This window comes from Filicampus tigris, chromosome 21, assembly GCF_054856515.1.
Source record: "Filicampus tigris isolate MCC_2025a chromosome 21, RoL_Ftig_1.0, whole genome shotgun sequence".
Classification (NCBI taxonomy): domain Eukaryota; kingdom Metazoa; phylum Chordata; class Actinopteri; order Syngnathiformes; family Syngnathidae; genus Filicampus; species Filicampus tigris.
Window position 1 is genome coordinate 11900860 of NC_141237.1, and position 14364 is coordinate 11915223.

Sequence of the window (14364 nt, forward strand, 5' to 3'; positions counted from 1 at the left end):
GCTACGAGTGCACTCTTAGTCACGGACAGTGAGTTTATTGGGCGGATCAGTGTCAAGAGCACATGCGTGTACGGGCGCGCGCGCACACACACACACACACACACACACAGTCTTTAATAAGCCCACACTTTAATTTAGGCCTCGTCACCACAATGAGGCTTCCAGCATCAGACAGCAAATTGTTCTTGTTCAATGAAAAAAAAAAAAAAAAAAAATCATGTCTTCTTGTCTGGATGGAAAGACAGCGGGCAAAACAAAAGGAGGAGGAGAGCGGGAGGGAGAGGGGAAGACGATGCGTGTGCAGCCAAGTGTGCGTGTGCATGTGTGTGTGTTCCTTTGTATACAGTATATACACTGTATACGGTGGGCACAGACAGAGGGGCGTGTACGCATCAAGCATGTTTGACACCTTGCGCTACTACGCAATTATGTGCATGTTTCCAACGAGAAGGCAGGTGGAAGGAGGAGGGGCTTGGGGGTGTTCAATGTCTCTACAGCCACTTGAACATGTTGGGTTAAATAAGCCGATTGTTCTTTAAAAGCTTAATCAAACCTTCATTAGCATAGCTGTAATTACACTCGCCTGCTGGCTGTGGCCCATTGACATGAATTCCCATGTTAATTATTGTAATTGCCTTGCTAATGCTATGAATACTTCAAAGTTATGCAAATACTGATGATGCGTAATCCACTAAGTGTTTCAAATGGCCATCATTATGCGCACATGAACACACGCGCGCGGCAAGCCGATTGTGACTTGCTGAGTGTGTTTCTGATGGGAGCACTCATAATTTAGATAAAGATATAGACACGCACACGCCGACACCTCCCACAGCCAATCAAACTCTTGGATGAAAAGTGCTACATCATAAGGACGAGAAGCCCTCAAAAGTGTAACACTTCAAGCAAGGCGGTGGTTATATTAGCACAAAGAATTAATGAGGGTATGCAAAAACACTCGCCCGCGCGCGCGCACAGCATCAGCGCGCTGTTCTATGGCGTAATGACCCTCAGTTCAGCTCTATCTTACACACACGCACATCAATGAAGGCCTGTTGACTGCTGTAATCCCATGCTAATACTCCAGGGAGTCAAATCAATGTGACCCCACAGTCTTTGTGCATAAAGCCACACTATAATGAGGGTGGTGCTGGAACACACACAAACAGAAAAACACTTGTTTTTGTAGAGAGGCCGACCTCTCACAAAGTGAGGATTAATGAGACACTAAATGAAGGGTCTATTTGCCATATGAACAACGGTATGCTCGCAAACAGCAACAAATAACAACAGCCACTTTCTCTGAAAGCAGTTGTATTTTTTGTGTAGATCACTTATTTTTTTTGTCTGCGGAATGAAAGTAAATCATTTTGTTATTGTTGAGGTAAATTACTGTAGAAGTTGTACCTTTGAAGTGTTGTTGTTGAAGTCTTGACCTTTATATGGTGATTTTTGTTTAGTGTGCCCCTCAATGGCCAGGTATGGCTACTGCATTTAGAGGCGTGCTCTCCTTGGTGAGGTCAAGGGTTAAAAGCAAGATGGCCGCCTTAAGTCAGACATGTGTGTGTGGACAAAGAGGTCAGATAAGGTTTTTCAGCATTATCTGAAAGCATTATTTGGACTTTTGGAAGCATTATTTGGATATTTGGAAGCAACCACAAGTTGACTGCTGACCTCCGCGCCTGAACAAACAAATCGTGAGTAAATAAATGCATTGAAGCTCTGCTGAGACCTGTACATGCCCTTGAAAATTATTGAAAAATGGCTCAAACAAACAGGGTTCTTGTGTTGATCAGATCAACACCTGGGGTTCACTATTCCCATCTGAACACATTTGGTCCGGTTCACTTTGACTTCACACTTGAATTTTTGGCACCAGACCAAATAGAATAGAAATCTTTTATTGTTGTTGTATAGGGGGATACAACAAAATTGGCTATAATGTGACAAAACCCAAATTTTCCAAACAAAAAAGCTTTCTGCTGGTTTGAATAAAGTTCTCTTTCATTTGCAACCAAACTATTGCTAACGTCGACAAAATTTCTTTAATCAGATCAGAGTTTATTCAAATTCTGATCGGATGCAATGTTTTCATGGACACAAAATAATATATTGATCCGATTAGGACTTGCGTGTTCATGCATCACACTTTCGTTGCGTCTTCCGTGTCAACAAAACATCCTTCTGTCCATTTCTTCTTTAAAAGTTTGCGTTATTTTGCATATTTTCCCCATTTGCGCTCTTACGTTGAGTTAACACGTCCTAATGGAGCTGCAAATGTACCAGTTCAGTCTTGTGCCCGCCATGTCTTTTGCTTGCTATGCTGTTTTTTTTTTTCCCAAACTTTGACTCAAACAACAAACAACGTAACACTCGCTTTGTTTCTACTAACTTCCGGGAATAACAGAAACGCCTATACTGACGTCACAGACATGTGCGGTAAAAAATGTCGGAATAAGTGTTTTCATGCGCTCCAATCGGATTAACAATCAACATAACCTACCTCTCTAGTTCGGAATCAAATCTTGATCGGAATGGTCTTGATCGGATCAGAACATTCCGAATGAGGTGTGTGCATGAATCATTTTTATTCCGATCAGGCATTTAATCCGGCTAAATGTGTCCATGTAAATGTTGTTCAAATGTATCGTTTGGTTATTCAAAGCGCCCCAAAAATTGGTGCCCAGTGCAGGTAGTGCAAGGACAAGGAAAGTAAAAAGCGAAAGTTAGCTGCCATGACTACTTCCGGCAGAAGTGCATCTTTTTCGTTGTCTTTAAAAGAAGAAGAAGCAAAGGGAGTCATGGCACCTAACTTTCAGTTTGCACAACAACAACAAGAATTTACAAGGCACATTAATCCACCGGTTTGTACCTTTGGCTACAATGCAACACAGGATTTTAGTTCAGGTAAGCCATTTTAAGATAACAAGAAAAACGTTCACGTCGTTAACGTTAAACGTTACATTAACGTTATGTCGTCAACCAGGGTGCAGAGCGCTCTCAACTCACATTGATTTATGATAGCTTGGTATTTATTCTTCATTTAGATTTTTAAAATTTACATTCATTTCAGGTAACAAGTGTTTACAAGGGTGGGAACTGTGTGGGGGGAGTTCGGAATTACTTAATAGAGACGTAAATCCCCGTCATTTTTGGAACGTAACCCCTGTGAACGAGTGACCACTGTAGTCAGAAATGTAAGTGCATGTTTCGCAGAGAGTGTGCACATATAAATCTACAATATACAGAGTCAAATATTCACAGTCACATGCAGTATGCTTACGCGCGCACACACGCACACACACACACGGTGAGAGTCCACATGGGCAGCTCCCAGGAGAGTGCCACTACAACTTCCAGCACTTTATTATTGGTCAATTTGGAGGCTTCTTTCACAGGGGTGACATGGCTTAGGAGATGTCACAGCCCAACCAATCAATACCACTCTGAAAGCTCGGGACCCACCGTCTGTGTACGACTGTGTCTTTGTGCACCTTGTGTGTGGGTGTCTGCGTGCGTGCGTGTGTGTGTGAGTTGTTGAGGACTGCAGCAGCTGGACTCTCCCCTCCTGACCTGTTTACTGGACAGTAATTACATGGGAAGAGATGTCCGTCCAGCTCCTACCGACCAGCTAATGAATTAACAACACACAGGCAGTCAAGTCAGGGAAACGGGAGAGACAGACAGACTTACGGATTTAGCAATACAAATGTATTTTCTGACTGCTGTGTGTTTTTTCCATGTGCGCATTGTCTTGCCGTTGCCTTGGGCAGGATAGGCCTGACTAGTGGATGAACAAGCCTCACAGCGTGTAAGCAATCCCAAGCGTGAGTTTCCCTGACAAACCTATTGATTCTATGGATTTCCACCCGAAGTTGTGATAATGATACATCACGGGCAGATTTGTCGGGACAGACTGCTGGGGGAAGGGGTGGCAAAGCAATTTGCAGCTTCTCTGATTGCTAATACCCCCAATGAAAGAAAGAGCAAAGGAGAAATATATCCCTCCATCTCTTTGCCCATTCCTCCATCCCACTCACCTAAGGTGTCTTGTTTCCTGGTGCGTCACTATGGATGTATGAATTTGTTACAGGCGGATCCGGCACAATGGATGGGCTTTGCTGCTTTGTTAAGGATGAGGGTGGGCGCAGGCGTCACGGACTTTGCCGTGTTTGGCATGTGAGCAGCAAGAATGGAGCTCAAAAGATAAATCTTTTGTATGCGTGCCGTTTTTTTTTTTGTTTTTTTTTCTCTCCTTCAGGCTCCGAGCATCTTATCTTAGCAGCTGGATCCCGAGGTGTTTTGTAATATTAAAAGTATCTTTCACTCTGTGGCTGAAAGGTATTTTAAATAAATGTATGAGTTCTTTTCAGCACAACGCAGCATCACAGATCAGCTGCGAGATTTAAAAGACTATTTGGAGTTGCAGATTGCTGAGTGATGCAATACGTTGAGTGTTGCAAACATGCTCCTTGAGGATATTCAGATGAGGGTTTTCAGGTATTACCCATGTGAGCTGAAAGCTCCATGCTGTATTATACCCTTTTTATGCAATGGCCGGCTGGCATGTGGAGATGCAGGCGGCTGTAGTACAATTGCGGATGAGTTATTCTGAGATTTTAATGTCATTTGGAGAAAAAATGTACGAGAAATAATCCCCACGAGTGAAAGTATACCCAAACCATTTTTAATTCATAGTTCCTGCACAAAAATAACTATTTTTTAAGCCTCTTAAAATTGCAGAAAAATTAGATTTGTGATGCGCCTGGGCGTAAACACAAGTTTGCATGAAAGGCAATAATTTATGGCCCGTATTAAAAACCCAAGCAGCGATTATTTTGACTAGTCAGCAATCTTCTCTGACATTAAAGCATGTTTTTGCCCCCATTCTAATCCACTACATTATAATTATCATTTCATGGGGGAAAATAATCATCTTTTGGTTATGCGAATGATTAGGGCAGTGAAAAGACACTCCTTTGGCAGATGGCTGTCATTTAAAATGTGGGCTATGTGGTCATTTGGGCTTTTTCTGTCATGAGACACATCTTTGATTTAATGAAATGTGGCTTAGGGGAGCTTTCTTAAGAACATACAATTCAATTGCTCCATAAATACAAGCTTTAATTAGAGTAATGTATTGTCACTGTGAGAGCGTGTGTGTGTGTTTTATTGAGGCTGGAATTCATTCGTGACATGTTGTACATGCCAACACCAGTGTTGTTGTGTTTTATTCATCAGCCATAAATATGTTTAATCACACTGTTATGTTTCAGAATGTAATTATTGATGTTAGATAGTAATCATTCATCTTTCTCCATTACCTAGCAAAGAATCTCAAGTTACCACATGTAAACAAATTATCCTGACCTTACAAATGCTCAAAAAGCTGCGGTTATTTAACTTTGTACAATTTTTAGTAACCGCCTAAAAATGACTGATCCTCTCCTGTGTAGCTGCTGTTTTTTTCAGTGAGTCATAAAAGGACACGCTGAAGTCCCTTTGTCATTAAAGGAGATTGTGGCGCTGCCAGTTGGCCGTCCAATCCCCAGCCGTTACGGTCAAATCAGGATAATAACACCTCCCTTTAAAAGAAATGACCGCAGCATGGGACTGCCAGCTAAAATTAATTCCACCTCTGACCAGAGGCGAGAATGCAACACCTCTCCTCAGCACCCACCATAAAGACACACACACACACACTGCACTTAGTTTGTGTGGCGCCCACCACAGGGTATAGCGCAGGACAGCACAGGCACAATGGTGGCACAACGCATGCGTGTCCAGATTATCTGCTGGTTGCTAAGAGACCAAACCGGAAGTTTTTTTTTATTCCTGCTGGTTTTGACGTGAAGTAGGCTGAGGCACGGTAATATGTATTCGTCATCGTTTTTTTCATAGTAAGGAAGAAGAGACCAGCAGCGTCTTAAAAGGATCCAGTCCATCCGAAACTACGACACGATAAGATCTGAGGGTGTTTAGAATCATAAAATAAAACATTCCACCAGTCAACAAATGTTTACGATTTTTCTTTAATCAGAGATGCAAGTAATCTCTTCTAAATTGTTTGAGCTGATTCCGAAACTGACCTCATTTTTTTTTCTTTCTTTCATATTTTTCATAAATATTACTAAATATATTACTATGTTACAGTTTATATTATTATAATAATTATCATCATCATTATTATTATTATTATTATTATTAATTCAGGGTTAGGTTCAGCAACAGTGTATTTTTTTTCCTGAAACTTCATAGCTATGAATTACAATGCATGCTAAAATCCGACTTGGGCAAGCTTACGTAGGTCAAACTTAAAAACAAAAAGTGAAACTATCTCAAACCTGATGTGCCAGGGGGGAAAAAAATATTTTTTCTAAATCAGCGTAAAAATTACATTCCAGGTCACATAAAGCGTTTTTTGATTGAAATTTGCTGTTGACTAATGTTTTCAATTCAAGCACGCTTGCCGCGGCAGCAGGCGTCTGCCAATGAATGGGTTAGTGGACGGCAGTCTTGTGCTAAGCGCAGTGTGAAAGCACCTTAACACGCGCGCACAGGCTGATACATGCATGCATGCACACATTCTGCTTAATATCGAGTAGTCCTTCTTTGCTCCTGCTGCTCAATATTCAGTTTGGATTATGCACCAAGCAGCAGCATTTGGCCTAACTTGTGTATCGAAATATTTCATTCAACATAGAAAACAGAGTCAGTAATTTGTGTTGCACCGTAGAACCGCCATTGTCAAACACAATGAAATAATGTCAATGAATTAATTTGTTCCAGTCTTGAACGACCATCATCATAAAACCTTTATTAAGTGGGAAGGCAGAATTTTCAGGTCATTGCAGATCATTTTATTGACATTGTTTGTTAATAAGGCAGCCTTAGAATGCATCTAGCGCCTTAAGGTTGCTTTGTCAGCATGTACTCAACCTGACATAGTTGGACGTGAAATAGAACATATGCGATTGCCGCCAATGTTCTGATCATTTTTTTGCGTGTCGTTAGGCATTATGCTATAAGCGACATTGTGTGTTAGCATGTGTTTGAAATTAATTTGTGTATCTACTGGTAATTGATATTTCATTAATTGTATTATATTCATATTTGTACTGAGCAGCTCTTTACTTTACTTTGTCTAGGTTAGGGTTAGGACAAACAGTCATTGAGGCTCCTCGTGAGCTGAAGTCACACACGGTTTTGTGATATCACACAGGGGATGACAGTTTGAAGTTCAAGTTTTGCTGGACTTGTGAGGCATACTTTCTAGGGCCCGACCGATTCATTGGCTGGCACTTTTAATCGACCGATTGGCTCATTTAAAATCTGCAAAAATTGTCTGAATTTTTTGTTTTTTTTTACCAAATTTTGCCATTTTTTTTATTGTAAACATTAATACATCACAACAAAAATTGGCAGATTTTTGCAGATTTTTCTCTCTTTGATAAAGCTAAAAGAATACTATAGGACAAAGTATTAGAAAACAGTCAAATGTTCAGCCTGTCATTCACATCTATTGTGTATTATTGTAAGTATTAAAGTGACCGAAAAAAAGATTTTTTTTTAAATTTATTTACTAATTTCCCAATTCATCTGTTATCGGAATTTCATTCTGCCAAATATCAGTATCGGCATCGGCCTAAAAAAAAACAAAACAAATCTGTCTTTCTCCGTATCGGGCTTTCCCTGAAAAATTGTATGGCTTCGGAGGTTTTAGACGATGGAGGTTCCACAGTTTATGCTGTAGCTAAGTAATCAGGGAGGCTAAATATGGAGTTCTACTATAACAAATTTTAGCTTCAATAGTAAGTGTATGAATGTGTTATGCATTGCATTAGATGTCAGCATAAGAGCAGCTCTGCCCAGAGGCTGTCAAAAATATATAAGTTTTGAATGCAACATTGATACCACAGCATTAGCTTCCCACTCCAGCTATATTGATTCACAACATCGATATAGCCTGGCTCCCTCTTAATACGGTTGGACTCTAAAAAAAGCAATATGTCACAGCTACTTGACTGTAATTCTTCAGAGTAAACACTAGGCCCAAACAAAAAAAACAAAAAAAGCAGCATGATGACTGTCTTTTAACACCCTTGGGTTGGGTTTTATTCAGGCTTGTTGTTAAGTGACCTTTTGCTAAGTCGTATTTAAGTGACATTCATTCTTTGGTCTCGGGCTCTCACTTTGTCTTTGTTTGTTAGTGTTTCGACTATTCAAATGCCTGCGTTCCACGTGCTTCACACAATCATCAAGCCAAACGCGTGCACGTGCTCTGCATTCATTCTGAATACATACTGAGGTGGCATGTTCAACATTCAAATCTGTTCATTAGTCCAACTATTTCTAAATGTGATTCAGGACTCTTCTGATGAAGATATAAGAGTTGTGACGCAGTTCATAAAAATCAGTATATATCAAGTGCACGTGTATGCAGGAAGCAGCTGCATAAGGCTCAACATATTGCAGAGCTCAAATAACAAGTGAGGCTTCATCTCTTTATTTGGAATGAAGGTGCATAAATTATCCATTAAACTAGAGCTGTCCCATATTCTGATATATATTGTTGTGCGATATAAAAACGTCTACCATACGATATAACCTTCTACCATTTCTATCATTAATTTTTATCTTTGGGGTATTGGGTCAGCTCTGTTGCTACACTAATGTAGCGTCCGAGATGGTAACGACAACAGTTGCCTTTTTATTATGTCATCTTTTTGCCTCCCTCTCCAGGCATGACTCATCAAATTTCCGCCCAATTCAAGTATTACAGGCATGTAACGGCAGCTGGGCAATGTGCATCCCCTCCAAGAAAGTATGACTTTGGGAATTTTTGTGTGGAGAGTGACTTTAAACGACCATCACTTTGGACGCAACACTAACTTTGTTACTTTGAGCTCATCATATGTGCTTTTAAAACATTAAACATGCACATATGACATGAAGTGACTGTGGAGATCACATGTGTCAAACTCAAGGCCCGGGGGCCAGATGTGGTCCGACACATCATTTTTTTTCTATTTAATGTTTCTGGCTGAAATATCAAAACGTTATCAAAAACTGTCTTCACTTTTAAGAACACTGAGATATTGCAAGTATTTTTTAGGCAGTAGCCCCTTTAAGTCACTCTATCCCAATGACGTATTTATATGTAATTTCACAGAGGGTCTGAAAACAACTGGTACTGAATGAGTTATAGTGAATTGAAAAATAGTTTTTTAGACTTTTTTTTTAGAAAGAATTTAAAAGATTTTTTTACCGGCCTCCCCTTCTGCTGCTAAACCAGCCAAATAACTTATTTCGGACACTACACCAACTATAATTGTGGCAAAATTCTGAAAGTGTTAATTTTTTCATTCAACTTCTTTTATGATTATGATTTTTCCTTCTTTACCTGAATATTTTGACGTATCGTAGCTGATCTTCCTCCAGCCGCGTAATCACCGTGCCGTGATTTTATCACTGCAAGTTACTTCACGGTTTCCGACCCGACTGAGGACATGGCTGCGTGTATGTGCGTGTACGTGCGTGAGTGTGCGTATGTGTCGTTTCGGGGGCAAGTCTAAACTCTGTCATGTTGATTAGCTGGAGGTGTTAACACACTCGATACTGCCTCATCTCATTCTTTCCACGACTGATCAATGTCACTCCGTGTCTCTTAGTGCTTCTTTTCCTCACCCTTCCCCCACCACTGTCTTTGTCTCCTAATCTCGCATTTTGAGATACTCTACTTGAAGCTTCAAAATGCGTTAGAACTGCAGCTAAGCGTGATTCGATATACGGAATTTAAACAGAATAGTCAGCTTGTTGTTAATTGGTCCTCCGTGCGATGCGGGTGGCTTGGCGGCATGCGGCAGCCATCAACAGATTGCGGCCTCTCAGCTGCCAGCCTGCAACCAACCGCTTTTGTGCCTCTGCCACTTGACATCTTCATTGGCCGTGTTTGATGATGTAAATAATTACACTCAATTAGCGCTTAATTAACGAGGCTGAAACAAAAGGACACGTCCCTAGGCGCAGCTCGTCTCTTCTCCCGCGCGGCAGCCCCTCCGCACACATCAGGGGAAAACAAAACACGTCAGCTTTTGACAATGTGCCATCTGTCCCCGGGCCAGCAGATAGGCTTAGACACACGCTCGCATACAGCCCCCTCAGCACCCATAAGACATGCAGCAACACTAATCGGGTCCTTAGGCGAACATAATTACAGCATGCCATGTTAATTACCTAACAATTAGGAGTTGTCTTTACAAAAGGGGCAATCACTGAACGTGCTTGTGAGTCCCGTGTTGAGTTGCCAGTTGAGTCCTCCCATTCACACTCTGACTCTATGCACATATACAGAACATGGGTAATACGAACAGAATAATTGTTTTATAATCGTACGGTGTGCTGTTTCTCACTTTTAGGAAAGAAAGTAGTAAAGAATTTCATTTTCCCTCCATCCTCAGGGCAGCCATCTAAATACAATGCAAAATAGGCTGAGGGGGGATTATTAAAACTATAATCATGCTAGAGGAAATTGAACAAAGTGGGTGTCTTGTACTGCTCTTTGTCTTTGTAATTCTCGCTTGTTATTGAATGAATAATGATAATCCTCGCTTGCTGTGATGCAAAATATAAATCTTTATGCCAATTTTGATTGGAAACAAATTGGTGAAGCAGGTGCAGTGCTGAGACTAATGATCAATAAAAAAAAATCTCATATTTCATCATTTTCAGGGGGCACTCCCTAACACCCCCCCCCCCAAAAAAAAAGTTACCAGAATGAATGAAAAATGTGCACCCTTTAGCAGAGAAATCATCCATCACTGCTCCTATTGAATTTTCCATATTAAACCTCCAATATGGAAGTCATATATAGGCTGATAACGCAATCAGATTGAAAAATGAGAAAAATTCCCCTCCTGCCGATAAATGTATATCACGGATTAGTGCACTTGGATGGTTGCTTCCTCTGGGGAGAAAATGCATTTATTTGACCTCCTGGAAGGGACCTTGGACTTGCTCCTGTTGCTTTGAAGCTGTGTCAGATAGTATCTACACATGATAGAACATCACAGTACACGGCGTTGATTTTATTGATATACATCTCATTAGTATTTGTATCAAATCCCATATTACATACGGATATTATAATGGCCTCTAGCTTCTTATATTACATACATTCATCCTGATGACTTTCTGCGCTAACAGCCCCACTCAAAGGATGAGGCTAATGTACTCACTAATTAAGGTTAGAAAAACAGATGACAATGTAAAATGAATAGACTGCCTTTCCAACTTTCTCTCTGCCAGCGTCCCCATCACTGACCACTACTCCCATGCAAGTCCTGGCCACAGACAGCTCTCTAATAGGCCCGGCTGTCTCCTTCTTAATTTGCTGAAATTGCAAAATCAATAGGTGTAGTCGCAGCCACCCTCTCCCTGTTTTAGTGGGAAAAGATATAGTCTACGGGAAGGCAATCTTCACTTTCAATTTGCTCCCTGCTCAGCATTGAGGCCAGAGTGCTTATCACTCTACTTAAAGAGGCTGTATGGCTGTCTCGTAGTGGGCAGGCCTAGATTTCTTTGGCTGGATTTGCACTGCAGGTCTAAGTGGCCGATTCCGGTTTCGTGCCTTTTTCCAATTTTTCTATTTACATATATTTATAACAAACATTCACAAATGAAACAAACTAGCTGAGTTTCAGTGTTGGGCAACGTCAACACAGAAATATATAACAAATGTTTTCATCGTCGCTAGATATTAAGCAATTGCAGTACTGTGGTCTACTGGAAGAGATGCAACATAATTCAGAGGAAAAGCAGGACATCCCTCCACGATTATACAGTAGCATATTTTGATGGTTTTAATATCTGTTTTCCCCACAGAGCAGATGGAATATATTCCTGTGAGTATTAATGTATGCTGGGTATGTGCTGCGGGTCCATGTGTATTAAAGTAGCAGTTGTGTGAAGCTTTACAATAATCATAACATCCATGCAAATTTTTGGACCTGAAAGTGATACCTGAGCAAAAGTATCTTCACAGAAACAAACTTTGCTGGAGGTTAACGTCGTCTTGTAAAATGTTACTTACATAAAGGGCTTAAAACATCTGTCATTAAACATACTTAAAGCGGAAGTCAACCCAAACATATTTTTTCTAAAAATATGTTCCCAGCAGGCCCACTAGTTGAAACACGGCATTCTGATTAATTTTGCGTTTCTGGAATAAGAGTTATGCTGCAAAACGCACTCGTTTTTAGCCATCTCTGGGGGCGGCCATTTTGTTTTCTGTCGACTGAAAATGACATCACAACTACTCACAAGGACCAATCATGGCTGACTTGTTTTCAGAATCTGAGCCGTGATTGGTCATTGTGAGCAGTTGTGATGTTATTTTCAGTCGACGGAAGACAAAATGGCCGCCCCCAGAGATGGCTAAAAACGAGTGGATTAACACTTATTCCACAAATGCAATATTTATCAGAATGCCCTGTTTCAACTAGTGGGTTTGCATAGAGCATATTGTTGGGGGGAAAAAAATGTTTGCGTTGACTTTCCGCTTTAAGTCGAATGTCATTTTATCACATGAAATGTTCTTAAGTATTATAAGTAAAATATATATTATAATAGGTGTGTGGTTAGGGTTTTGATCATATTTGCACTTATTTTCATTTTGTATTCATTTGTGCTCCACCGTTCATGCATTTCATCAGCGAACAACTTCTTCCGGTTTCATGTTATACAAACAATTAACGAAGATGGTTTGGGGAAATGTTTTGCAGCAAATGTATTTTGTCACATAGTGTATGTGGGGTTCTCAAACTTGTTTTCATGAGTGGCCAATCATCAGCTTCTAGTTTTGCTGCCATTCAAAAACTGAATCGCAGATGAACGGCATTGCAACGTCGCAGATAAAATTCCATCTTGAATCAAATGAGCCTCCAAAACAACAATTACACTTCCTGCTGCCGTAAAGACGTATCAATGTTAGTGTATACTTATGTTGTGCTTTACAATAATACTGAACTATATTTATGATGCTTATTATCTATATGTACCTGTGGCTAATAACTAAAGCGTAGAGAGTCTCTGTTACCAAAATGCATGAGTGCAGTCAATGAATGATGTGATCAGTGAGGCTGTCAAATATCCACATTCTCTTATTTACTTATTGCCCATTCCCTCTCTTTTTATTGTTATCAATATACTGTACCTATAGCGGTAAGGGCAATCCACTTCTGAGTGCCAGAGGGTTACGATTACAGTCCTATTTTGGGTAAATGTTGGAGAGTTGTGAGCTGCTTTTCTGACTATGGTTGAGGCGCCCTTCTGAAAAACTCTGGCACCCCCTACAACCCGAAACCAAAAGGGGAAGCATTGCTTGTGCGCTTTACATACTTGCAGGTGTGTAAACTGGTTTTCTTTGTGGTACGCAACACAGAATATGCAGTCTAAATTGAATTTCCCCTTTAGATTAGAGTACAATATCTTTTTTTTTTTTTTTTTTTTTTTTTTAAGAATTCAAATTAAAGTCATCAATCAGCATATTCCGATGACGTTAGACTCCTACTGATGGCAACATACCTGATGTGCAGCTTTACTGGTAGATACCCATTGATACGTGTACATCCCGCCTCCTGAAAACGGCTTTCAGCATGTGAAACTTAAATACTGTGGTAGCTCAAGACGCACAAGGATTATGTGACAACATCTTGGCTAAATCCTTTACTGTTGTATCTGTATGCCGCTTTATGTCACTAAAGTTTTCCTGAAGAGTGCCAATTCAGGGGAACATCTGGACTATTTTAAGATTGTTTTGATGCATGACTTTCAGGAGGGTATGGCTCAATGGTTCTGCACATGCGAGTCTACATTTGCAAATCTGAGTGGATTTATAGAATGTGTATGTATGTGATAGCGTGCGTGTGTGTGCTTGAATATGTGTGTTAAGCTGCTCTTGTCAGTAGGATCTTTTGTCTCAGGGAGCCTGTTCGTCCTTTCCTAATCTCCCCTTGATGCTGCCTTTACCCATAATCCTTTCTTTCATTAACTGCCCTCCTCATACAGCGCCACCTTTATTGCAGTCTTTCACTTTCTAATTGCACAGAGAGGGAGCTATGTGTGTGCGCGCGTGTGTGTGTTCGGGGGAGATGTGGGCGGTTGCATGCATTCACGCATCTGTATTCGAAGTTGTGTTTGTGAAGGCCAGGCCAGGCGAAGGGGAAGGGCAAAGGGTGCGGGCGGGGTGGGTTTTTTTGTGCTTGATTGCTCAAATAATTTCACATGTTGCAAAGGATTTAAAGAAAGAAATTTTAATCTGGATATTAAGAACATTATATGACACAGTTAAATGGGTCAACGCTG

The 14364-nt window shown here is 40.6% G+C and overlaps 1 protein-coding gene across 6 annotated transcripts in view; it reads left to right on the forward strand.

Annotated features, from left to right (window-relative positions):
* Nucleotides 1–1557: 1557 nt before the first annotated feature.
* Nucleotides 1558–14364, forward strand: part of LOC147127621 (uncharacterized) — a 39002-nt gene continuing 26195 nt past the window's right edge. For all 6 annotated transcript variants that reach the window (XR_015084426.1, XR_015084425.1, XM_086021179.1 and 3 more), the window contains exon 1: nt 1558–1697. The gene's annotated coding sequence lies outside the window, so the exon portion shown is untranslated. The remainder of the gene's footprint in view (nt 1698–14364) is intronic.